Genomic DNA, 27,175 nt, shown 5'->3' on the forward strand with positions numbered 1-27,175 from the left:
AAAGTACATGACCGTTATATCTGGATCTCTTACCGTTCCAAATGAATTTAGAAATCTCCCGCTGAAAAGAACTGATATGAGATTTAGGGACATTAACGGGGAGGGCCCTAAAGAAGAACAAGACCTTAGGTAAGATAATCATCTTAATGGCTGTAACTCTGCCCAGAAACGAGATGTGGTGCGAAGACCACGTCTTCAATAACAAACTTAATTTTTTAAATACTGGAGGGAAGTTGGATATAAATAGTGATTCATAATGAGGAGTAATCTGGACCCCTAAGTAGCCAAAAGATCTCAAACACCAGGTGAAAGAGAAACTCTCTCTGATGGAGGTTTGCATCCAATTAGGCAGATTAATCGGCATAATAGAGCATTTGGAGAGGTTTACCCCTAAGCCCGACATGGATCGAAATCTCTCCAGTTCGATCAGCAAGTGAGGGAGTGAAATGTGATGCCCTGTAATAAGGCCATTCTTTCTAATGGCTGTAGCCAAGGGTTCGATTGCTAGAGCGAACAGGAGGGGGGAAAGTGGGCAACCCTGTCTCGTACCTCTATGTAAGGGAAAAAATTCAGAGTTACACCCGGGAAGGCGAACTCTTGTTTGTGGGGACTGATATAGAGCTTTAAATACATGAATGAACCCTTCTCCTAGTCCATACTTAGGAAGAAGGTGTTCTAGATAAGGCCAGCTAACGCTATCAAAAGCCTTGTGAATATCAAGACTCACAAGGCATGTAGGGGATTTACTGAGATTGGCATTATTAATAATATTAGCGACTAGCCTAATGTTGTCTGAAAGCTGTCTACCTGGAATAAACCCGGTCTGGTCAGGGTGGATCAATTTATGGATTACATTGGATAGTCGGTTAGCTAGCAGTCTGCCGAATAGTTTAAGGTCATTATTCATGACCGAGATGGGCCTATAATTTTGAGGGAAGGAATGATCTTTATCCGGTTTCGGAATGAGGGACATGTTAGCCAGGAGCATTTCTGCTGGAAAGCTTCCTCCCTGAAGGACGTGGTTGAATAATTTAGCAAGTCTGGGGGCAAGAATTGTGGCAAAGGTTTTATAATAGGAAGAGGAAAAGCCATCTGGGCCGGGGGCGGTGGAGGTTTTGAGAGCTTTAATCATATCTAGGACCTCGTCTACTGTACAAGGTGCCTCTAAAGTATCCTTTTGTGTACTTGACAAAGACGGGACAGATAGGTTATCTATCCATGGGTGAAATTCATTTACAGGTAGCGTAGAGGGCACAGAGAGGAGGTCTTTGTAAAAGTTTGTGAAGATTTCCAAGACTTCCTTGGGGTGTGAAACCATCCTCCCATCTGGCCTTCTGAGCTTGTATACATGAGTGGGTCTTGTTGTTTGAGTTAATTTCTTTGCAAACATTGTAGATGTGGAGTTGCTATGGAGTGTAAATTTGGCTTTGGACCACCTAAGGGCCTTTTCAGTATCACTAGAAAGGATGTCATCCAAAGCTTTCCTTTTAATATGGATCTGATCCATAAGTGTGGAGGAGGGGGAGAGATTGTGTTTATAATATAATTGATCTAATTCTTTCGTGAGGGATTTAATGTCTGACAATCTAGATTTGTTCCTGGCTGAGGCCAGGGCAATCAAATTTCCCCTGATGACTGCCTTATGAGCCGTCCACACCACAGGAGTGGGTGAAATCCCATCCTCATTAATCTGGAAATAATCGATCAGAGAAGAGGAGATCTGAGCAACCAACGTAGGATCATTCAGTAAGGAGTCATTCAGTCTCCTGTTAAATGTCGTGCCACCCAGACTCACTCCCCCCGATTCGAACAGCACAATCTGGTGGTCGGACCAAGGGCAGACATGTATACCTGCAGCTGAGGAATTAGCCAGCCAAACCGGGGTACAAAAAATATAATCGAGCCTGGCCGAGCTATCATGGGGATGAGAATAAAAGGTGTAACCCTTTGCTCCAACATTGTGGGCACGCCAGGTGTCTATCAATTGTTTATCACTTAAGGCACGTTTCAGGCTTTTAGGGAAAGCCTTGGATGAGGCCGTAATGTTACTTCTGTCCAATGAAGGATGGGCAGCTAGATTGAAGTCCCCTCCAACCACCATGTTTTGGGATTCAAACCTGTCAAGAACTTCAAAAAATTGTCTAAAAAATGTGGTATGCATATCATTAGGTGCATATACAGAAGCTATGGTAATAGCTTTGCCTGCAATACTCCCCTTGATAATCAAAAATCTGCTCTCTGGGTCACAGTACGTGGATGATATATCAAATATTACACTATTACGTATAAAGATGGCAACCCCTCTAGTTTTATTATGGAAAGATGAACATTTAAACTGCTTAAAAGATTTATCGAAGAATTTAGGGTGTCTGTCGGTTGCAAAGTGCGTCTCCTGTAATAAAATTATGTCCGCTCCCAACCTTTTATAATGTTTGAAGGCCTTATTTCTTTTATTGGGGGAATTGAACCCTTGAACGTTATGTGACAAAATTTTAATCCCCATGATTTATATTAAAAGGACTACGTTCATTCTGAAATTCCTGCAGGGTAAACAACTGATCAGATAGAAAAAGATCAGCCAAAAATTTTGAACCTGAGAAAACTTCTTGGGAATGGGCAGAAAAATAGAACCCATCCAAAAAATCATTACCCATTGGACATAACCGTCCAAAAACCGTGTGAGGAAATCCGGGCACCGAAGGCGCGGAGAGTCCCGGGGGACCAACCCCGCCTCGGGCGCACGGGCATCCGCAAAACGGCACATAGGGGACAAACCCACGGGAGAGGAGAGAGAAAGGCAAACAAGCAATATCAAGTAAACATGTCAGGAACATTTAAACCATCAGAATGTCTTTGTAGACACACTAGTGGGCACAGTCACCCCAGCACAGCCGCCCCATGGTAAGGAAGCGACCACACTAGGGCAAGGGCACACCAGCGTCCAAGAAATCCAAGGGGACACTTAAGTGAGATTTAGTGTATCACCGGGAAAGCACTACACTATAGTGGACATCCTTAGAAACCGCCATCTCTAAAAGGATTCCGCCATCTCCGCTGATCCCCGTCTGGTTGCTGGGGTGGACCAGGATGGCGACGGCCTAGGGGTGTTCTGAGGGCGAACTTCAGGGGCAGCTTCCAGGAGGCCCAATTTAACTAGAAGATCTTTTCCTTCGGCTAAGTTATATACCACATAAACTGTGCCATTGTGAGGGACTAACAGCTTGAAGGGAAAACCCCATCTGTATCGGATTCGGGCTGCTTGCAGCACAGAGGTGACCTCTTTCATTTTGCGCCGCCTTTCAAGTGTGGCCTGCGAGATATCAGGATAGATCTGTATGCGAGTGCCCTCCATTAAGATGTTGGGAGTGTTTCTAGAGGCTCGCAAAATATCCTCTTTGATTAGGAAGTCTTTGAGACATAAAATGATGTCTCTTGGAGGCTTATCCGGAGGGGGTTTGGGGCGCAGGGCCCTGTGAATCCTGTCACAGATGAAATCCGATTCTTGTTTGTCAGGCAGCAGGTCTTTGAACAGCTTGGAAACTGCAGGGATCAAATCTGTAACTGTTTCAGGAATGCCTCTGAGGCGCAGGTTATTCCTGCGATTCCTGTTGTCCAAGTCCTCCACCTGCGTTTGCAACAAGCCATAGTTATCAGAAAGCAGCTCAAAGTCCTTTCTAAGGTCATTATGGGCGATAGAAAGTTCGTCGTGCTTGGTCTCTAATAAATCTGTGCGGCCTCCCAAAGCAGCTATCTCCTGTTGTAATGTATTAGTGGACTTGTGAATTTCAGTTTGAAACTTGTCAGCCAGCTTTTCATAGATAGCAGCAAACCCTGCATCCAAATCAGCCTTTGTGACAACACATGAGTTCTCACGGGTCCCTTGTTGAGAGCTGGGAGGTGAAGGTGGTTGCGCTGGTTCTGCCTGAGGCGATGGGAGGGCCTGGGCGCCATCCTGAGGCATCCTGGTGGTTTCCTTCGTGCGGAGCAAATAGGTCGTCAGGGAATGCTTTGGCGGACCCCCCCTATTCTTTTTCTTGGCTTACGGCCATGCACCAGGTGTTCCCCCGGGGGTGTTGAAAATTGTGGGCAAGTATAAGCTAAATTGGCCCCGGGGATCCCGCCGTTCTCTCTCCTCTCCGAAGAAGCTGCGCAATTAGCACCCGTTCATCCTAGCGCCGAGCATCACTGCATTAATTGGTGCATATTTGATCCAGACAGTAAAAGGCATAAATCTGTGTATGTCTCAGATATGGAATATATTCTGCTCGCTTGAGATTGTCACTATGACTGGACAGGGTATAGTGGAGTACAGGATGGGAAGCTGGGTGAGATCAACAGTGATAAGTAAAGTGTGGGCATAGGGCAGGAGGGCCCAATGCAACTGCTGGGGTAGATGGTCAGTAACTTGCGGGGTGCAGTGCTTGCCTGGTGACCAGGTCCCTGATTCAGGTGAGACCACGGTCTCCAGGGTGGCAAGGCCACAAACTCGGGCGCCTCTTTAATAGTGAATCCTGTGACCCAAAACGGTGGATGGTGGTCCGAGGGTGCCCAGGCAGTGTTGTCCGGGTTGTGTGTATCCACTGGGGCACTTAATATTATTGTGTGGGCCACCGGAAGGGAGAGGGACGCTGCACAGTGGATCTGAGCCTATGCCAAGATGGCGGCCGCGGCCGTGGAGGAAGGAGCCCGCGCGCAGCCTGTGGGACCCAGCGGGAGCGAAGGCTCGGCAACTATGGTGCTGGCTGGAAGGCCGGGCCGTGTGTGGCGTGGTCTGAGCCTACCTCCCTCCTCGATGTCCTTCCCGGGTCACTCCCGATCGACGGCCTCGCTACACTTGCATTTGGTGGTTATAGCGGTGTGATGCCTGCAGCCAGAGGCATCACTCCGGTACTGTTTTTTTAGAGCTGGCGGTTGGCTTTCATGTGATAACAATCAATGCAGCTAAACAGCCACTCAGTCGTTATCACAAGCAGCGGGACGGGACGTTCCCCCTCCTCCCGCCGCTTTCTGCCGATCTGCCCGGGTCTCCTGTCCCACCGGAATCGGCTTCGATCGGGTCTCCCATGTAGTAACCTGGAAGCGACATAATGATAAGAAGTCATGAAAATAATAAATAAAAAGAAAAAAAAGTTTTTAAAGCGCCCCCGTCTCCGCATGCTCGCGCACTAAACAAAATGCATACGTAAGTTGCGCCCGCAAATGTAAACGGTGTTCAAATGACACATGTGTGGTATCGCCGCAATCGTTAGAGTGGGAGCAATAATTATAGCAAAAGACCTCCTCTGTAACTCTAAACTGGTAACTGTTAATATTTTTTAAATTGTCACCTATGGAGATTTTTAAGTAACGTTGTTTGTCGCCATTCCACGAGTGCGTGCTATTTTAAAGCGTTACATGTTAGGTGTCTATTTATTCAGCGTGACATCATCTTTCACAATATACAAAAAAATTGGGCTAACTTTACTGTTTAGTTTTTTTTTTTTAATTCAGTAAAATTTATTTTTCCAAAAAAATTGTGTTTGAAAGACCTCTGCGCAAATACTGTGTGACATAAAATATTGCAACAACTGCCATTTTATTGTCTAGGGTCTTTGCTAAAACTTTATATATAAGGTTTGGGGTTTCTAAGTACTTTTCTAGCAAATAATACTGATTTTAACTTGTAAACAACAAGTGTAAGAAATATGTAATTGTAAAAAGGATGCGCTAGCCTGGCTAGTGGATGGCAGCACCTAGATCTCCCTGAACCCTGAGAGGGAAAATGTGAATGTGAAAAAAACGAGTGCGCTATCCAAACAAATAAATTGACATAATGAAAATTATGACAGTAACGAATATATGCGAAACAAAATTATTAAATTGTTACACACAACATGTACATAAAAAATAAATTGGCAAATCTACACAGATGCATGATTAGAGTGACATGAGAGAATAATGCAAAAAAACACATATATGCGCAATTGTAAGAATACCAACGGTGAAAAGATTAATAAAAAATTCATAAAAAACTTTTACTTGTGAAAATTCCATACACATGACAAAAAATCAATAGTGTCCAACAAACAATCTCTTGAATAAAATGAAAGATTCCACCAAAGATAATGCCTCCAAGTGCTGAATACGACCCCCAACGTGAACAAAAGAAAAATGGGCGGCTGCTTACCAGAGACACACAGTCTCAAGGCCTGGAAGATGTAAAGCGTAAGCTCTTAGGATATTACATGTCCCAACAAACAATGGAATCCCTATAGATCTGACAATCCACGGAGAGAGATGCTCAACCACAGAGAGCGAGGGGGATCATGCACATCCCGGACTTTCCAGAGATCTCAGCTCAAAAAAAAAAGAGCGGCTAATAGTGCATTACCTCTTTTAAAAAGCAGATTTATTTAAAATTTATTTAAAATACATAAAATCGTGACAGAAAACCGCATTGCGAGTGAGCACGGCCACCTACAGTACACTCTGTGGCTGGTGGCGACACGGCTGACTCCACCCAACGCGTTTCCCCTCAGAAGGCGTCCAATCCCAGCTGATGCTTCTGAGAGGAGTACTCCAATCCCAGCTGATGCCTTCTGAGGGGAAACACGTTGGGTGGAGTCAGCCGTGTCGCCACCACCCACGGAGCGCACTGCAGGCAGCTGTGATCACTCGCAATGCTGTTTTCTGTCACGATTTTATGTAAGTGTGATTTTAAATAAATCTGAGACCAGGCCCTATTTTGCGATTCGGCACTGTGTGACTTTAACGGACAATTGCCAGTCATGCGACTGTCACGGTTCTCGCCATGTATTACAGGCAGCCAGGCGTGGCCGCTGTTAAGTACCTGACATGGAATTTGAACCTGTGTGCTTTAACATTCTGTCCTGTTTTCCTACCTCTGAGCCACACTTCAGCTCATATGGATCTAGTCCTGTTAATCTGGTATTGCCTTCAGCACTAGGGGGCTGGACTTCACCTGAGTGTGCCCTTGCCTATCATTGTCCACCTGAACCTAATTGCTCAATTAAGCAAGCTATAAAACACTATCTCTCACTGAGAGCATGGTCAGTTCATTGCTGATCCTTCCTTGTTCCTGTGTTGCTGACCCTTGTTCCAGTTTGACAGACTTTGTTCCTGTTTCCTAAGCGTGTGTTCCAGACTGACTCCGGCTTCCATCCTTACCTTCGCTCCCTGTTGTTCCTGCGACCTTATCCGGACTCGTGTCATCCAGTGACTCCTGTTATTCCTGGACTTCCCTTCCCATTGTATTCCTGCCGGTCCTGCCTATTGGAGCACCGTCCCTGCCAAGCCCCTGTGCACAAATTCACAGCCCAGGTGGCTTTCTTACCTGGTCACCTTGGACTGTGGATATCTGCAAGGGTGAGCGTACATCTCTGCGTTACAGACTCCGACAAAGGTAAGCTCCGTGACAGCGACACTGTACTCAAACAAAATTGACGTCCTTTTTTTTCCCACAAACAGAGCTTTCTTTTGGTGATATTTGATCACCTGTGCGATTTTTTTTTTTTTTTTTTTTTTTTTTTTTTTTTTTTTTTTTCCGGTATAAAAAAAAATAGACTTTTGAAAAAATAACAATATTTTTCACATTTTTTTTTTTTTTTATATGAAATTCTTAAAAAAAAATGTAAAAATCTAACTTTTTTAAAATTTTAGGCCAATTTGTTTTCTGCTACATATTTTTGGTAAAAAAAATCGCAATAAGCGTATTTTGATTGGTTTGCGCAAAAGTTATTGCGTTTACTAACTACGGGAAAGATTTATGTCATTTTTATTGATTTTTTTTTTTTTTTTTTTGTGGGACTGCGACATTGTGGCAGACAGATTGGACCCCTGACTGACATTTTTGACACTTTTGGGATTACCAGTGACATTACTACAGTAATCAGTGCTATAAATATGCACTGTTGCTGTCAAAAGGACACTGGCAGGGAAGGGGTTAACTTTATTGGTGATCAAGGGGTTAAGTGTGTTCCTAGGGGCGTGATTCTCACTGTGGGGGGCGTGGCTTTTGATGTAACACAGAGACATATGATCCTACATAGCAGGATCGCATAGTCTCTATAATTACATCAGGGAGAATGACAGACGGCTGTGTTTACATCAGCCGTCTGCCTTTCTCCCTCTGCAGCGGGAGATTACAAGTGGCCGGCAGATATCGGAGCCGCCGGTCACTCACGTGCGGGATCTCAGTGAACGAGCGGGAGTGCGCCTCCGGCGGCGCGCGCTCGCCCCCCACAGGCGGCTGAGCGAGTGACGTACCCCCTACATCACTTTGCCCAGCAGCAGCTGCCTGCCGCAGTATATCTGCGGTGGGCGGTCGTTATGTGGTTCAAAGAGGTAATGCACTATTAGCCCCTCTTTTTTTTTGAACTGAGATCTCTGGAAAGTCCGGGGTGTGTATGATCTCATAGGGATTCCATTGTTTGTTAGGGCAAGTGATATCCTAAGAACTTCCGCTTTACATCTTCCAGGCCTTGAGACTGTATGTCTCTGGTAAGCAGCCACCCCCAGGCCTTGAGACTGTGTGTCTCTGGTAAGCAGCCACCCATTTTTCTTTTGTTCACATTGGGGTTGCATGCAGCACTTGGAGGCATTATCTTTTGCAGAATCTCTCATTTTATTCAAGAGATTGTTTGTTGGACACTATTAATTTTTTCGTCTAGTGACTATGTCATGTATATGGAATTTTCACAAGTGAGAGTTTTTTATAAATCTTTTTACCATTAGTATTCTCACGTTTGTGCATGTTTGTTTTTTTTTGCATTCTTTTCTCATGTCACTCTAATCATGCATCTGTGTAGATTTCCCAATTTATTTTTTATGTACATTTTGTGTACCAATTTAATAATTTTTTTCCGCATATATTCACTATTGTCATCATTTTCATTATGTCAATTTATTTGTTTAGACTAATTTTTTTCACATTTACAAGTGTCAGAAATAGGCTTGGTTTTGATGTGGTGAAATTGACAAAAGGAGAAGACAGACTCCCCATGCAGCCTTGCTCAGAGACTATAGTTACTTGAGTGACCATAGTTTAAAGTGGAGTTCCAGCCTATTTTGCAACTTTAGTGAATCCAGGAGTGCTCGCTATGCTGATCAACAATTGGGCATTTTCAATTTTTTTTCGGGGGTCCCTTACCTTATTTTCAGGGCATTTCTGATTCTACTTCCTCCTTCTCCCCACTCTGTGGCCACCGACATCACTTCCGCCTTTGCATTGCATCCTGGGAGCTGTTTGTCATCACTCCCAGGAGGCTGGAATCAGGAAGAACTCCCAGAACACTCCCTGAAATCAGGAAGAAGGACACAGCAGATTACACTGCGGCTTCAGATGCCATCATCCAAGATGGCCGCGCCCAGACAGGTATGATTTTGACTAAAATCCAATACTGTACACCTTGTAAGTATGGGAATAGTGGTTCTGTGAAGAGCAATGGATTAGTATTATAGGGGTATTTTTAGTTTAAAAAGGTATTTGAGGCCGGAACTCCGCTTTACTGCTGTTCTTTAATGTTTGTAATGACAATAGTTGCATCATCATATATACTTCCTACCTTACATGAGGAAGTAGAGTGGTAGTCTATGAAAGCGTTGACAAAAGTGCCCTACTGGAATGAAAGTCTTGGGAACAACTATAACATCCATAAATCAGATCATTTGAGAAAAAAAAGATAATTTATAAATGCATTAGGTAGTGGGGAGTAGGGGTTATACCTATAGAAGCAATGTAACAAACTTAGTCAAATTGACTTGACTCTAACTTGTTTTTGCTTTTTACATGCTTTTTTGTTACAAATAAAACATGTTTTTATGATGTATGGACCTATATGAGGATATGTACATTTCCAAAATTCCTGTGTTGTTATAGGAACTGATGTCCAATAGATTTGAATAGGACATTTTTAACCAGTCCAGCACATCATCTCACCTATTTTATTTCACGAAAAGTTGTATTGGGTTTTAAAGTTTTATACAAAGCTGCTAGCATATAAAAAACTGAGTAAGAAAAAAGTGACAGAGGCTGATACACAATAGCAGGTTCATCTAAACATCAGAACAATATGAATCATCAGACGAGTAGAAGGCTTAGAAGTGTATAAAGCTAGCCTCAGCATAGAGCAAAAGGCTTCCCAGTAGAAAAGCATATTGTTCAAGAAATCTTCTACCTGAGTTAAAGCAGAAATAGAGAAAGGGAGAAGGCAGGAACAACCGGGAAGAAAACTGAACATCAGAAAGGAGGAGGGGGTAAAAGACGAATAGCTGGCTGTAGTCTTATCATCTCATCTTTTTTTATAATAGGCCTCTTTGTTAGACTGATAACAAATTAAGCATGGAAGTTTAAAGCACACAGTGTATCTGAAGTGCAAACAAGGAAGAATCACTTGGAAAAAAAAAAAAACATGCAAATTGAGCAGCATGGTTGGTAAAAACAAAAAAAAAAAAATCCATAAACAAATGTAGGGGGATTTGGTGTATATGGGAAGTATCTTCAAGTCAAATGTTTGTTAGCATAACATTTTTAGTACGCAGGTAGCCATCAAACAGCCAGGATTAATGGATAATCATTCATGACCTGAACACTCTTTAACCTCCCTGGCGGTATGATTCTTTTGGATTTTAGGTGCTGAAAGCGGTACCATTATTTTGCATGTAATTCTTGTGAATGAGCAGCCCAAACCAACTGTATACATTTATTATATGTATGTATATGTATACAGTTGGTTTGGGCTGCTCATTCACAAGAATTGTGTGTGTGTGTGTGTATATATATATATATATATATTACAGTAAAACTGCAGGAAAGGGCACTGGGGGGCAATGTAATGTGATTTTTTTTTTTTTTTTTTTTTATTTTGAATGGTATCAGTGTGTTTGGTGTGTTTTACATTTGAATTTGCCGCCGGTTCCACCCCCCGGCGGACGTCACGTCGCCGGAGACGGAAGCCGGAGCTCGCAGACGATCGGGAGGAAGCTCCACCGCCGGGATACTTCGCTGGATCCCGGAGAAAAGGTAAGTAAAACCTCCTCCAGCATCCAGCGATCTTCCTAGCGCTACCCCGAGTGTGACTCGGGGTTACCGCTTTTTGCTCTAAAATCTTACCCCGAGTCACACTCGGGAATACCGCTAGGAAGGTTAATGGATACCAAGTCCTTTTTCCTTTGCTACAGTTTTTTCATCAGGACTGTTTTCTAATTCACAGATACACCAAATTTTCCACCTACAGTAGCTCACAAAAGTGAGTACACCCATCCCATTTTTGTAAATATTTTATTATATCTTTTCATGTGACAACTGAAGAAAATGACACTTTGCTACAATGTAAAGTAGTGCGTGTACAGCTTGTATAACAGTGTAAATTTGCTGTCCCCTCAAAATAACTCAACACACAGCCATTAATGTCTAAACCGCTGGCAACAAAAGTGAGTACATCCCTAAGGGAAAATGTCCAAATTGTGCCCAAAGTTTCAATATTTTGCGTGGACACTATTATTTTCCAGCACTGCCTTAACCCTCTTGGGCATGGAGTTCACCAGAGCTTCACAGGTTGCCACTGGAGTCCTCTTCCACCGCTACATGACGACTTCATGAGGCTTGTGGATGTTGGAGACCTTGGGCTTCTCCACCTTCCTTTTGATGCTCAATACGGTTTAGGTCTGGAGACATGTTTGGCCAGTTCATCACCTTTACCCTGCTTTAGCAAGGCAGTGGTCGTCTTGGAGATACGTTTGGGGTCGTTATCATGTTGGAACACTGCCCTGCGGCCCAGTCTCTGAAGGGAGGGGATCATGCTCTGCTTCACTATGTCACAGTACATGTTGGTATTCATGGTTCCCTCAATGAACTGTAGCTTTCAGTGCCGGCAGCACTCATGCAGCCCCAGACCATTACACTCCTACCACAATGCTTTACTGTAGGCAAGACACACTTGTCTTCGAACTCCTCACCTGGTTGTCATCACACAGGCCACCACCTGAACCAAATACGTTTATCTTGGTCTCATCAGATCACAGGACATGGTTCCAGGAATTCGTGTCCTCAGTTTGCTTGGCTTCTGCAAACTGTTTGCGGGCTTTCCTATGCATCACCTTTAGAAGAGGCTTACTTCTGGAATGACAGCCATGCAGACCAATTTGATGCAGTGTGCAGCATTTGGTCTGAGCACTGACAATCTGACCCCTCAACCCTTCAACCATTGCAGCAATGCTGGCAGCACTCATATGTCTATTTCCCAAAGGCAACCTCTGGATATGGCGCTGAGCGCGTTCACTCAACTTCTTTGGTCGACCATGGCGAGGCCTGTTCTGAGTGGAACGTGTCCTGTTAAACCGCTGTATGGTCCTGGCCACCGTGCTGCAGCTCAGTTTCAGGGTCTTGGCAATTTTCTTATAGCCTAGGCCATCTTTATGTAGAGCAAAATTATTTTTTCAGATCCTCAGATAGTTCTTTGCCATGAGGTGCCACGTTAAAATTCCAGTGACCAGTATGAGAGAGTGAGAGCAATAACACCAAATTTAACACACCTGCTCCCCTTTCACACCTGAGACCTTGTAACACTAAGAAGTCACATGACACCGGGGAGGAAAAATTGTTAATTTGGACATTTTCACTCACTTTTTGTTGCCAGCGGTTTAGGCATTAATGGCTGTGTTGAGTTATTTTGAGGGGACAGCAAATTTACACTGTTATACAAGCTGTACACTCACTACTTTACATTGTAACAAAGTGTAATTTCTTCAGTGTTGTCACATGAATAGGTATAATGAAATATTTACAAAAATGTGAGGGGGGTACTCTCGTTTGTGGGATAATGTATCTTTTAAAGCAATGTCTCCTTATTCACTTGTGCGCAGGCCTCTGGTTGGTCACCTGCAATGGTTATGCTGGCCCAGGACACCTCCCTTTATCTTATATGACTTGACAAGATTGGAGTCTCAATGCACCTTACTAGGAGAAAACTCCACCATCTTGGCTACTCACTTACTCCCAGCCTGGGCCCCCTCTCCACTAGTAGCCCTCCATTGCTTCCTAATAAGCTATTGTTCACAAAATCAGCCATTTAGAATGCTTTAGTGTATTAGGGGGTCACCCTGTGCACACAGGCCGCCGGGTTGCGCATGGTCTCATCCGGACGGCCTGCTTATAATGGCCCAATGAACAGTGAGTGGAGCAGGGTTCTTCTTGGGCCTTCGCCTGGGATCGTTGTTTCTGCCTCACCGGTCTTTCGCAAACTCTTCTGAGACAATGCCCATCAGGCCCGGACTGGGAATAAAAATCAGCCCTGGAAATAATTTCATACCAGCCCCCTAGCATTATTATACCAGCCCAACGTCATTATTTTCTTGTTCATAAAAGGGAATACCATGCATTTTAAAGCACATTTGAAGAGTGTATTATATATAGATAAGACAGATATGAAAGCAAATTGGGCTTTATAAGAGAAAATGCTGGTTAAGAGTGGTAAAAGTGCGGACATGGTACAGGAGGTGGTCAGAGGCTGTGTGGACATGGTACAGGAGGACATGTCCGAGGCTGTGGACAGACATGTCAGAGGCTGTAGGGACATGGTACAGGAGGACATGTCAGAGGCTGTAGGGACATGGTACAGGAGGACGTGTCAGAGGCTGCAGACATGGTACAGGAGGACGTGTCAGAGGCTGTGGTGACATGGTACAGGAGGACGTGTCAGAGGCTATGGACGAGGTACAGGAGAACATGTCTTGGCCTTTAGTAGCGAGGGAGATGTTGTCGGCACCCTGTCCGCCAGCAGTCTGTCTCCCATAGCTTCAGGAGCGGATTCACACCGTAGAGGTTTCCATCCTGGAAGAGGTCCGTAAGTGTGAAAGTCAAGTTAAGTCCCGTGGAGCCCGTGCAAGGTACCTTGGCAGGATCCACTCTGCTACAGGGAATATTAGTGGCAAATGCTGGACAAGTGGATGTGAACAAGGCTCAGCGTGTCCCTCCTGAATGCAAGTTACAGAGAAGGTTGGCATTGTCACAGGGACTGAGTAAACTGGAGAACAGTTATGATGCAAATATACATGGTATACATTCATCCCTAAGAGTAGATACCCACCTTAAGGTCAAGCATTCCCCCATGGCAGCCTCAGTCTGGTCCCAGGGCCTTGATGAAAATGGCTTAGGAGTAAAGGTACCTCATGTGTATGACAGTGACCCTGTACAAAATGCCTAGCGTAGCCGACCCTGAGGTAGTCCCCTTGTGTGACCTTTGCTTGGCACCCAATGAGGAGGGGAACATGGAGGACGTGATGATACAATAGAAAATAATAGAATAGAAAAGAATAGAATAGAAAATAAAAGTATAGAATATAAAAAAAAAACAATAGAATAGAATTGAATAGAAAGAATATAACCATCGTCCAAAATTCAAATTTAGAATGGAATTCGATTTGAATGGAGTTCAATTCAAATGCAATTTGAATGACATTGGAATTCAAATCGGTTTGAAGTTTCTGAATTTGGAAAGTTTGAATCAATTCGAACAAAATAAACAAATTCTGAAAACAAATTAAACTAATTTAACAAAAAAATGTATGTAAATACCAAATTGAAATGAAACGCAAAAATGTTTTTCATGCTGCACATGTCTAGCGGAGCTGTAAAAAGATTTAAAGAACAACAAAAAGAAGAGAAATCAGATGTTTTACAAAATATGAAATATGTAATATACTGCACTATAGTACATTGCCAATTTTTGCATCACACTGCATTGGATGTGCATTAATTTACTGTGGTAGGGTGCCACCCAAAATTAATGACAATCCAATGTGCACTGCTGTGCATTGCTGCAGTACAGAAGTGTAAATGGGCCCTTATTCTCTGCCATGGAAAGTATCAGTATGCATCCATATGCTGGTCAATGCACGTGTACTTTCCTTCACCTCTTGGCTACATCTCCTTTATGTGTCATGGCAGCTATAAAAGATAATGGCCCCACTGGTGACTTTGCTCACATAGCAGCTATTGTTGAAAATCAGGAAAAGATCATTTTAGGAGTGGTCAGTGCAATCACTGAAAACATGCAGAATCCTGCATTTTATTCAGCTAGGGGTGTACCTCTGGGAGCAATAAAAATTGTGACACAGACAATCATATTATACAAACACATGGACATGAACTGTCAGTCCTTCTGAAAAGTCATCTTATCTGCCAAAGAGAGCACAGCTTTGGCACTGCAGTGAGTTCTGAGCACTAATGTGAGGTGTCCTCCTGCATGTTCTGGGCTGGAGACAACAATAGCATTATTCTTCCTCTGACACCTGTCATGACCACAGCACATTTTAAGGTAAATTCATTAAGGTATTTTCAAAGCCATTTTCAGGTTTTGCATAGAAACCCACTGTCAAGTTTTTTTTTGTTTTTTTTTTATGCTGTCTGTATCCTATTGGGGAGATCTTCTTTCATTTGCTGTCTCAGGACACAGGATTCTAACCCTTACTTTATCCAAAGAAAAAACAAGCATTTTGGTTTAAGATATACTTTACAGCATAAAGCATACAATACAATAAGGTTTATTTATTAAAACTGGAGAGTGCAAAATCTGATATAACTGTGCATAATAGCCAATCAGCTTCTAACTTCAGCGTGCTCAAGTAAGCTTTCAAAGAAAACATAGAGGCTGATTGGTTTCCATGCAGAGCTGCACCAGATTGTGCACTCTCTAGTATTAGTAAATTAATGCCAGTGTATTTTCATTGCTGGGTGTCATACGTTGCTCTCATACCTTCTGTGCTAACAGTTGTAGTTATGTCAATGAAGAATGCAAACCGAAGTTGCAGGCTTCATTCATGAACAAATTTTAACATTAAATAAACATCATGAAAAAATGATCCAGGGGAAATCAAAGATTTTATAGGTTAAATGGCTTTTTATGCACACATAAGCATGTTTTTCATGTTTGTAAATTGACAATTTTGATCGAAAAATAATAATGAAATTACTGAAAGCAGGTCCAATAAATAATGTTGCTTAGTGAATTGATCTTTTTGTATGAAGGTTCCTTTAGTGGAGACTATGACTACTGTTATATAGTGCATTTCGGTTTTACTTACACTTTAAAGCATAAATTATTTTCATTACATAACGGAATTTATATTATTTTATATGGCTGTTTCATGCACACCTAAGTGTTTTGAAAATTGACCACCTTGATGGAAAAAAATAATGAAGAAAAAAAAATACTAAAAGCAGTAAAAAAAAAAAAAAATAATATAGCTTAGTGAATGAATCCTATTGCATGATTCCTAAAGTGGAAATTATGACCACTGCTATACAGTGTAATCTGTGGGTAAGCTGCCAATTTCCAATGCAGAATCTAAGGAAGCAAACACTTGGGGTTTAATTATCAAAAAATCTCATAGCTGTTTATTCATCAAAGCTGCATGTAAATTAGTTTGGTGCGAATGGAGCAAAACTGAATGTTTCAAGGCTATAGTTTCTGCAGATCGAATGAATGAGTGTAGAAAATGCCACATTGTAGACACTAGATGGAGCTAAGGAGTATGCTTCCGATGATAGTCAGTGCCATCTAGTGGTCATAATGCACCATTTTCACCATTAACACATTCCCAATCTTCAGAGAATATACAGTATGTGTGTAGAAATCTGCCCTAGGTCATTTTATTTATATATAAAGCAGCTTGCTATAAACTGTGATACCAATTTGTAATAAATATAAACAAAACAGCAGCGCTACAAATTATAAGTGCATGTAATCATCAGCACCAGCATTAGTAAATTGCAAAAGTGCTACCAATATAACAAATCATAATTCATCAAGTAATAAAGTAAAAAATTGCAGACAACTAATCATCAGCAAATAACATGCAAAAAAAGATCCTCTAGGAAATATCATCTTTGTAAAACAGGAAAATAAACTCTGTAACCGGATAGTAGAAGACCAAGAGATCTTGCCACAGAAAATGGTTCTAGGTGCGTGGTGTCCACCTGTCAGGGCAGAAGTGCACTTGCTAATATTAAGGAATTTATGCACTTTATTGCTTGATAAATGATGATTTGTTGTTTCATATTGGTAGCACTTTTGCAATTTACTAATTCTGGTGCTAATGATTACATGCACTTATCATTTATAGCACTGCTTTTCTTGTTTATATAGAATCCATCCCTGCCTTCAGCTTTACCCCTCTTGCTCGAGGACAGCCCCGTATGACAATTTCTGCCTTCCCAAAGTTCTGATAATGAGAACACAAGGGAGCAACAAAAAGTTTTATTGCCCAAAGAGCTAACAATCAGAATTAAACGACATTTTCCTAATCTCTCCTTATGCAGTTTGTCAGCTTTCCCTACTACAGCTTTTGATTTACTGCTACTATTTCTGCTCTGTGTCCCCTTTTTATAGTTACATAGAGGTTGATTTACCAAAACTGGAAAGTGCAAAATCTGGAGCAACTGTGCCTATTAGCCAATCAGCTTCTAACGTCAGCTTGTTTAATTAGCCTTTGATCAAACAAACTGGAAGCTCATTGGTTTCTATGCAGATTTTGCACTCTCCAGTTTTAGTAAATCAACCCCAATGTTACATAATTAGTGAGGTTGAAAAAGACATCAGTCCATCCAGTTTAACCTATGATGTGCGTGTGTGTGATTTGATGTTAAACTTACATTGTATACCCCTGTATGTTGTGGTCTTTAAGGTGCCCATCTAATCGTTTTTTTGAAGCTATCGATGCTCCCTGCTGATACCACTGCTTGTGGAAGAAAATTCCACATCCTTACTGCTCTGACAGTGAAGAACCCGTTACGTATTTTTAGGTTAAACCGTTTTCCTCTAGTTTTAGTGAGTGACCACGTGTCTTATTGTATTCCCTTTCTCTGAATAGTTTGTTCCTTATGCTAGGATCATCACCAGTACAGTATTTGTACATTGATATCATATCCCCCCTCAATCGTCTCTTCTCCAGAGAGAATAAGCCCAGTGCCCGGAGTCTTTCCTCATAGCTGATGTCCTCCATTCCCCTAATTATTTTTGTTGCCCTTCTCTGGACTCTTTCCAGTTCCAGCACATCCTTCCTGAGGGCCGGTGCCCAGAACTGGACGGAATACTCCAGATGTGGCCGGACCAGAGTCTTGTAGAGAGGGAGAATAATCTCTTTATTTCTGGAGTGAATCCCCTTTTTTATACATCCCAGTATTCTGTTGGCTTTGCTTGCAGCGGCTTGGCATTGTATGCCACTGCCAAGCCTGTTGTCCACTAGGACCCCAGGTCCTTTTCCATCTTAGAATCACCAAGAGGTTCTCCCCCTATTGAGTAGATTGCTTTCGTGTTTCTGATGCCCAAGTGCATTACTTTACATTTTTTAACATTAAACCTCATCTGCCATGTAGTTGCCCACCCCATTATTTTGTTCAGGTCCGATGGTAAGGTTTCCACATCCTGTATCGAAGATATTGGCATGCTTAGTTTAGTATCATCGGCAAATACCGAGATTGGGCTAGATATCCCCTCCTCTAGGTCATTTATGAATAAATTAAACAGGATTGGTCCAAGGACAGAACCTTGGGGGACCCCACTTTCCACACCCGCAGAATCCGAGTACTCCTCATTTACCACCCCCCTCTGGACTCTCCCCTGGAGCCAGTTCTCTATCTTGTGAGGGGGCTAGTTTAACCAACACTCCCCTTTGCTCACCCTTTTAGGTCTGCTGGCCATAGTTTAACCTTCTTAGCGGTATTCCCGAGCGTGACTCGGGGTTAAATTTCAGAGCCAAAAGCGGTAACCCCGAGCCACACTCGGGGTACCGCCAGAAGCATCGCTGGATCCTGTAAGCAGGGTTACTTACCTTGTCACCGGGATCCAGTGATGTGTACCGGCGGTGTCTCGCGGCGGATCTTCCTCCCGATCGTCTCCGTGCCCCGCCTTCCGTCTCCTGCGACGTGACGTTCACAGGGGGGTGGAACCGGCGGCAAATTCAAATGTAAAAACACACCAAACACACTGATACTATTCAAAATAAAAAAAAAAATCATATTAGTTTGCCCCCCAGTGCCCGTGTGTGTGTGTGTGGGTGTGTGTGTGTGTGTCTTGTGAATGAGCAGCCCAAACCAACTGTATACATTATATATATATATATATATATATATATATATATATATATATATATATATATATATATATATATATATATATATATATATATATATATATATATATTATTAGTAAACCCCCGCTCCATCGCGGTTCAGTTTTTGCGGTCCCGGTATATTGCGTTTTTTTTTTTTTTTTTTTAATTTTGTAATGTTATTTTACTATATAAATCATTAAAAATGAAATATTTTTGTGTTTTCCATAGCTCTTGCTATGTCTCTCAGTATCTTTTATGTGTTTAAATGAGTTTCTATTGTTTTAAAAGTGTGTTTAAAGACCTTAAAATTAGGGTTGAGCGGACACCTAGATGTCCGTGTTCGACGGGTTCGGCCGAACTTTAAAAAAAAGTCCGGGTCCGTGTCCCGGACTTTTACCGAACTTTTCCCGGACACCGAACCCCATTGAAGTCAATGGGGACCCGAACTTTAAGGCACTAAAATGGCTCTAAAACACCAAAGGAAAGGGCTAGAGTGCTGCAAATGGCAGCAAAACGTAATTAAGAGCATGGCAAGTGCTCTGCAAACAAATGTGGATAGGGAAATAACTTAAAACAACAAAAAAAAACAGAAAAATAAAACAATGTTCTTCTTCATCTCTGAAGGACGAGGCCCATATGGAGTAGGAGGGAGGTTGAGGTGGTGGTGGATGTGGCGGTGACATAGGCGTGCGCACAGGGTGTGCTGGGTGTGCCTGGGCACACCCTAATCACCTAGGGCACATAGCATTGCCAGTGAGGAGATGGGAAAGATCTCCCTGGGACCTGCTCTGCTCTATTTCTCCTTGCCTACAGGTACATGGCCCCGATACATTACTCTCCCTGCTGGCAAACACATGCATGTGTATTTCAACTTTGGGGTGCACACCTTAATGCAATAGGCTGCGCACACCTATGGGCGGTGTAGGTGGAAGCGGCGGTGGAGGAGGACCAGGGCCGGATTAACAGCATCATGGGCTTGGTGCTGAGGATTTTGAAGGGCCTTAAGGGCCGTGCCTTGCCATGCACCCAGAGGAGGAAGGGTGCAGCCATGCATGCCTAATTCAACATGGGATGCTGTCTCTGAAGCCCATAAACACATCCATGCATCGCCAACTGTCCCTCCTTGTCCGGCCTTCACGCTGTGTGGGGAGGTTCTGAGGGTGCTGCCTGGGGAAGCGAGCATAGAAGCCAGACTTCTGTGTTTACAAGTGACAGAAGAGCGGTAACAGTGAATATGGCCAACCCGGGGCCTATATAAAAGGTAGGGGCCTGGAGCTGCAGCTCCAATAGCCCCTACATTAATCTGGCCCTGAGGAGGAGGACGAGGTAGCCAACACTGCTTCTTTTCAAAAATTTTAAATGAGGGTACACCCCAAAAGAGTGAGAAAGAGCAAAAATGGAACAATGGGTGGGTAAGGTCGGTATCCATTGCTATTCTGCATAAGGTACGGAAAAGTCCCGTGGGATCCATGCCTGGTTCATTTTAATGAACGTGAGCTTGTCCACATTGTCTCTGGACAGGCGGCTGCGCTTGTCTGTTATAACGCCCCCAGCCGTGCTAAATACCCGTTCAGATAATACACTGGCTGCAGGGCACGCCAGCACCTCCAAGGCGTAAAGGGCAAGCTCAAGCCATGTGCCCAATTTGGAGACCCAGAAGTTGAAGGGGGCAGACCCGTCATTCACTACATGTAGGCGTGTGCACACATACTGCTCCACCATGTTGGTAAAATGCTGCCTCCTGCTAAGACGTTCCATCTGAGCTGCTGGTGCTGCTGTTTGTTGTGGCGTGCTGACAAAGCTTTTCCACATTTCGGCCATGCTAACCCTGCCTTCTGAGGTGCTGGCGGTGCCCTGGTTGCGTTGGCGACCTCCTCCTCCTCCTCCTCTGCCTTGTGCTTCCACTGTGGCCCCGCTGTCAGATGGGAATGCCAGCAGCATGGCGTCTACCAGCGTGCGCTTGTACTCGCGCATCTTGCGATCGCGCTCCAGTGAATGAACCCCAACAACTTGGAAAGGTGGATCTCTCTCACACGTACCAACACAGACTATCCCCCAATTTAACTGATCCCCAAAGGTTTTTGATTAAATAGCGGAATAGAAAATATGATCCAAAAAAAGTGTATGTATATCACACGTACACAACCACACTAGGCCCCAATTACTATTGTTTGTACCCCTAAAAGGCTAGATGAGGAGTAGGGGGAGTATGGAACAGGCAGCACCCTCAAACCTTCAGAAGTATGAGATGAACCCCAACAACTTGGAAAGGTGGATCTCTCTCACACGTACCAACACAGACTATCCCCCAATTTAACTGATCCCCAGAGGTTTTTGATTAAATAGCGGAATAGAAAATATGATCCAAAAAAAGTGTATGTATATCACACGTACACAACCACACTGGGCCCCAATTACTATTGTTTGTACCCCTAAAAGGCTAGATGAGGAGTAGGGGGAGTATGGAACAGGCAGCACCCTCAAACCTTCAGAAGTATGAGATGAACCCCAACAACTTGGAAAGGTGGATCTCTCTCACACGTACCAACACAGACTATCCCCCAATTTAACTGATCCCCAAAGGTTTTTGATTAAATAGCGGAATAGAAAATATGATCCAAAAAAAGTGTATGTATATCACACGTACACAACCACACTAGGCCCCAATTACTATTGTTTGTACCCCTAAAAGGCTAGATGAGGAGTAGGGGGGGTATGGAACAGGCAGCACCCTCAAACCTTCAGAAGTATGAGATGAACCCCAACAACTTGGAAAGGTGGATCTCTCTCACACGTACCAACACAGACTATCCCCCAATTTAACTGATCCCCAAAGGTTTTTGATTAAATAGCGGAATAGAAAATATGATCCAAAAAAAGTGTATGTATATCACACGTACACAACCACACTAGGCCCCAATTACTATTGTTTGTACCCCTAAAAGGCTAGATGAGGAGTAGGGGGGGTATGGAACAGGCAGCACCCTCAAATCTTCAGAAGTATGAGATGAACCCCAAAAACTTGGAAAGGTGGATCTCTCTCACACGTACCAACACAGACTATCCCCCAATTTAACTGATCCCCAAAGGTTTTTGATTAAATGGCGGAGTAGAAAATATGATCCAAAAAAAGTGTATGTATATCACACGTACACAACCACACTAGGCCCCAATTACTATTGTTTGTACCCCTAAAAGGCTAGGAGTAGGGGGAGTATGGAACAGGCAGCACCCTCAAACCTTCAGAAGTATGAGATGAACCCCAACAACTTGGAAAGGTGGATCTCTCTCACACGTACCAACACAGACTATCCCCCAATTTAACTGATCCCCAAAGGTTTTTGATTAAATAGCGGAATAGAAAATATGATCCAAAAAAAGTGTATGTATATCACACGTACACAACCACACTAGGCCCCAATTACTATTGTTTGTACCCCTAAAAGGCTAGATGAGGAGTAGGGGGAGTATGGAACAGGCAGCACCCTCAAATCTTCAGAAGTATGAGATTGTGTTCACTGTACCCCACAAAGATTGAGTTCACTGCACCCCACAATGATTGTGTTCACTGCACCCCACAAAGATTGTGTTCACTGCACCTCACAAAGATTGTGTTCACTGTACCCCCCAAAGATTGTGTTCACTGCACCCCACAAAGATTCTGTTCACTGCACCCCACAAAGATTGTGTTCACTGCACCCTAAAAGGATGTTGTTCACTGCACCCCACAAAGATTGTGTTCACTGCACCCTAAAAGGATGTTGTTCACTGCACCCCAAAAAGATTGTGTTCACTGTACCCCCCCAAAGATTGTGTTCACTGCACCCCACAAAGATTGTGTTCACTGCACCCCAAAAAGATTGTGTTCACTGTACCCCCCAAAGATTGTGTTCACTGCACCCCAAAAAGATTGTGTTCACTGTACCCCCCAAAGATTGTGTTCACTGCACCCCACAAAGATTCTGTTCACTGTACCCCACAAAGATTGTGTTCACTGCACCCCAAAAAGATTGTGTTCACTGTACCCCCCCAAAGATTCTGTTCACTGCACCCCACAAAGATTCTGTTCACTGCACCCCACAAAGGATTGTGTTCACTGCACCCCAAAAAGATTGTGTTCACTGCACCCCAAAAAGGATTTTGATCACTGCACCCCAAAAAGGATGTTGTTCACTGCACCCCAAAAATGATTTTGTTCACTCCACCCCAAAAAGATTGTGTTCACTGCACCCCACAAAGATTGTGTTCACTGCACCCCAAAAAGATTGTGTTCACTGTACCCCCCAAAGATTCTGTTCACTGCACCCCACAAAGATTCTGTTCACTGTACCCCACAAAGATTGTGTTCACTGCACCCCAAAAAGATTGTGTTCACTGCACCCCAAAAAGATTGTGTTCACTGCACCCCAAAAAGGATGTTGTTCACTGCACCCCAAAAAGGATGTTGTTCACTCCACCCCAAAAAGATTGTGTTCACTGCACCCCACAAAGATTGTGTTCACTGCACCCCAAAAATGATTTTGTTCACTGCACCCCAAAAAGGATTGTGTTCACTGCACCCCAAAAAGGATTTTGTTCACTGCACCCCAAAAAGATTTTGTTCACTGCACCCCACAAAGGATTTTGTTCACTGCACCCCACAAAGATTGTGTTCACTGCACACCAAAAAGGATTGTGTTCACTGCACCCCAAAAAGATTTTGTTCACTGCACCCCAAAAAGATTGTGTTCACTGCAGCCCAAAAAGATTGTGTTCACTGCAGCCCAAAAAGATTGTGTTCACTGCAGCCCAAAAAGATTGTGTTCACTGCAGCCCAAAAAGATTGTGTTCACTGCAGCTCACACACAGAAAAATGGATGTGGATCACTGACACCTGCCTATCTCCAATCCCACACCACACAGCAATATCGATTGTAGTTTGTAGAACACAGTTTCCCTAAAATTCAGCAGACTCTGTCCCTAACAGGATTGAGAAGAGATCGTAGATCAGGATTGCGTGCAGATTCACCCCACCCCCCACACAGCAATATCGATTGTAGTTTGTAGAAGACACTGACCCTATAATTCAGCAGACTCTATCCCTAAAATGCCTACAACTCGCCCTGCCTAAACACTCCGACCTGTCCCTCAATTCTATCCGGACACAAATGGTTTTTTCCTGCCTATCTTTCCCTAATCAGCAGCCAGCACGTTGATGTGTGCTCTGTCCCTGATATAAGCAGCATAATGACGCCGCTGCGGCTGCCTCGAACTTATAAAGACTTGGTCACATGCTTCAGACGGCCAATCACAGCTACTAAGACATTTGCAGGCATGGCTGGGATGGCTTAAGGCACACCAGTTAAACGATTGTTGATTGGCTGTTGAAAGCCCGCCATGAAAAGAGCGCCAAAGCATGCAAAACCCGGAAATAAAACGACCGAACACGGATTTTTACCCGAACATACAGTAAAGTGTCCGTGTCCGTGTTCGGGTACAAAAAATCCAATTATTCGGTACGAACACGAATAATACAGTCCGTGTTCGCTCAACACTACTTAAAATGCTTTTACACATACAGTGACAGTAAAAAAAAAAACATGCCTACAATGCATTTTAATAGGGTTTTTCTATTTCGCGGATTTTCACTTTTCGAGGCTGGGTCCGGAACGTAACCCCCGCAATGGAGGGGGGGTTTACTAATATATATATACAGTTGGTTTGGGCTGCTCATTCAGAAGAATTACATGCAAAATAATGGTACCACTTTCAGCACCTAAAATCCAAAATAATCATACCACCAGGGAGGTTAAAGGCCATGCAGGGCATTACAATTTAAAAAAAAAAAATTCACCTCTCCAGGGTGAATCTGCACATACATTCCACAGGACTGCAAATCTCGAATCCCCAGGATTCATCTTGAACCAATGGTAGCAGTGAACCCAAACCTCATCCCTCGCTTAGGACATGCTGTATACTTAGAAACCTAAATCTGTACAAAAACACAGAGATCAGAAAAGTGAGCCAAAGAACAAGATTAACAAGATGACAAGATCTAAATATATTTTTATTAAAATTAAGTTAGGCGATAAATTATGTTTTTTTTTATTTATTTTAAGACAAAATATTGACTGGTCTTTTTTGGAATGCAGAAAGTGCTTAATTTTGTCAGAAAGCAGTGAATAAATGATTTGAACTTTCACCTACTGCATGTTAAATTCATATTTATTTCTGAATATGGAATATTTTATTGTTCAAATATTCTGCTGTGTCTGTGTCCAAGGGGAACTTGGGGCCCAGTAAGCAAACATGTGGAAAAGTCTCAGATTCTTTACAGCTAAGGGATTTTAATAAAAACAAGGGTGGCTATAACCAATCAACCTCAACTCCATCCTCTGTACGCATAGTCATTTTGTTGGGGGTAAAGAGATAAGGGCTACCAATTATTCTTTATTAGAGAATCATCCTTTTTTATTTTAATTTAAATTTAAATATAAATTTTTGCAACTTGCAACCCCAAGTAATTAAAATAGTATTAAACCCAAGACCAAAAAATGTAATCTGTTGCAGTGTACCAATCAATAGATGTGGTGGCTGCATTTGTTTTAGTTTTTAAAGTGTTACTAAACCCAGGACCCTGCATTCGCTATGAAAATCAGTGAATGGCTAGCGCTCTGGTCTAATGTGATTAGGTCGGTGTGACGAGTGTAACCCCAAAGAGGGGGGGGGGCGGGGGGGAGCCAAGGAATAAAAAGATCAAAACAGGGTTACAAAACAGTACCTAAATTACATGGCATATAGACATATTCAAGTCCATCAGATGGATAAAAACACTCGGGATAGATGTGTCTAGGCAGCTTGAAATGATGTCTCGGTCTGCAAAAAAGGGCCAGCTTCAGGAAAGTCAGTTCTGTGGTAGATACAAAGAAAACAAACAGGCGAAGCGCCTCTAAGTGCAGTACGTTTATTTAAATTAAGGCACACAAGATGAAGCAACTCACATGGGATAAGAATAATTAGGCTCAATCAGAAGTCCCTCTGTGAACGTGAAATCTGATGGATCAACACTTGAGAAAAGAGCGCGCATGCTCTTTGCGAGCTTGGCGCATGCTCTGAAACGCGTCGTGTATCCCTCCGACTTTGGTGACGTCACGTGGGAGACGCTGCGTCCCAGCCAGATACGCGGAAATCAGCCGGTCCTGGAAGACAGCAGCCGGCTTGTTCTGTCCTCCATCTCCATCTATCGGCCTTGACCATCTCCTCTCCCGGACTCAGGACTCTGGTTTTCACGTTCACCGAGGGACTTCTGATTGAGCCTAATTATTCTTATCCCATGTGAGTTGCTTCATCTTGTGTGCCTTAATTCCAATAAACGTACTGCACTTAGAGGTGCTTCGCCTGTTTGTTTTCCCTGCATTCGCTATATCTGGTCTTCCACAGTTACAGTACACAGAACATGGCAATACAATTAGTTTAGTAAATATAAACTGCTAAATACCTTTTCTCATCAGCAGTATATAGCAGTCTTGTGACTTCTATCAGTGTCTGGCTGAGCACTGGTTAAAGCTTTCAGGAGGAGTTTTCATTCACCTCTGACTGTCCTATGGAGCTGCATGTCCCCTGACCCTTTGTCTAGACAGTGCTGATTGGCCCTGTGCTGATCACATGCACCCTCCCACAAAAAAAAAACTCTCTTGCAAAACACTCCAAACTGAGCATATGCAGAGTGCCTACAAGGCTCTGTACTATCAGGAGATGGATTAGGGACTCTGGAAGAAGGGGAGGATCAGAGAAGACAGGATCAAACAGCCATTTTGTACAGTGCAGAGATTTAACCCCTTAGGTTCCACAGTGAGTATAACAATCATGCTGTACTGCATATACAGACTGATTTTACTTTTTGGGTTTAATAACACTTTAAGGCTTTTTTCCTTCTGTTTTCACCTGCTAATCTGGCCAGGGACACACATCCTGTATTAGAGTGCTCCCACCCTGGATGAAGGAGCACAAGGGCACCTTTGGACAGCAGTATTGTCAGTCGGGCTTAATAGAGTGTTATAGATGGACTTAAATTGAAGCCAAACAC

The sequence above is a fragment of the Pelophylax lessonae genome (genome assembly GCF_965119305.1).
Source record: "Pelophylax lessonae genome assembly, chromosome: 3".
NCBI classification, from domain to species: Eukaryota; Metazoa; Chordata; class Amphibia; order Anura; family Ranidae; genus Pelophylax; species Pelophylax lessonae.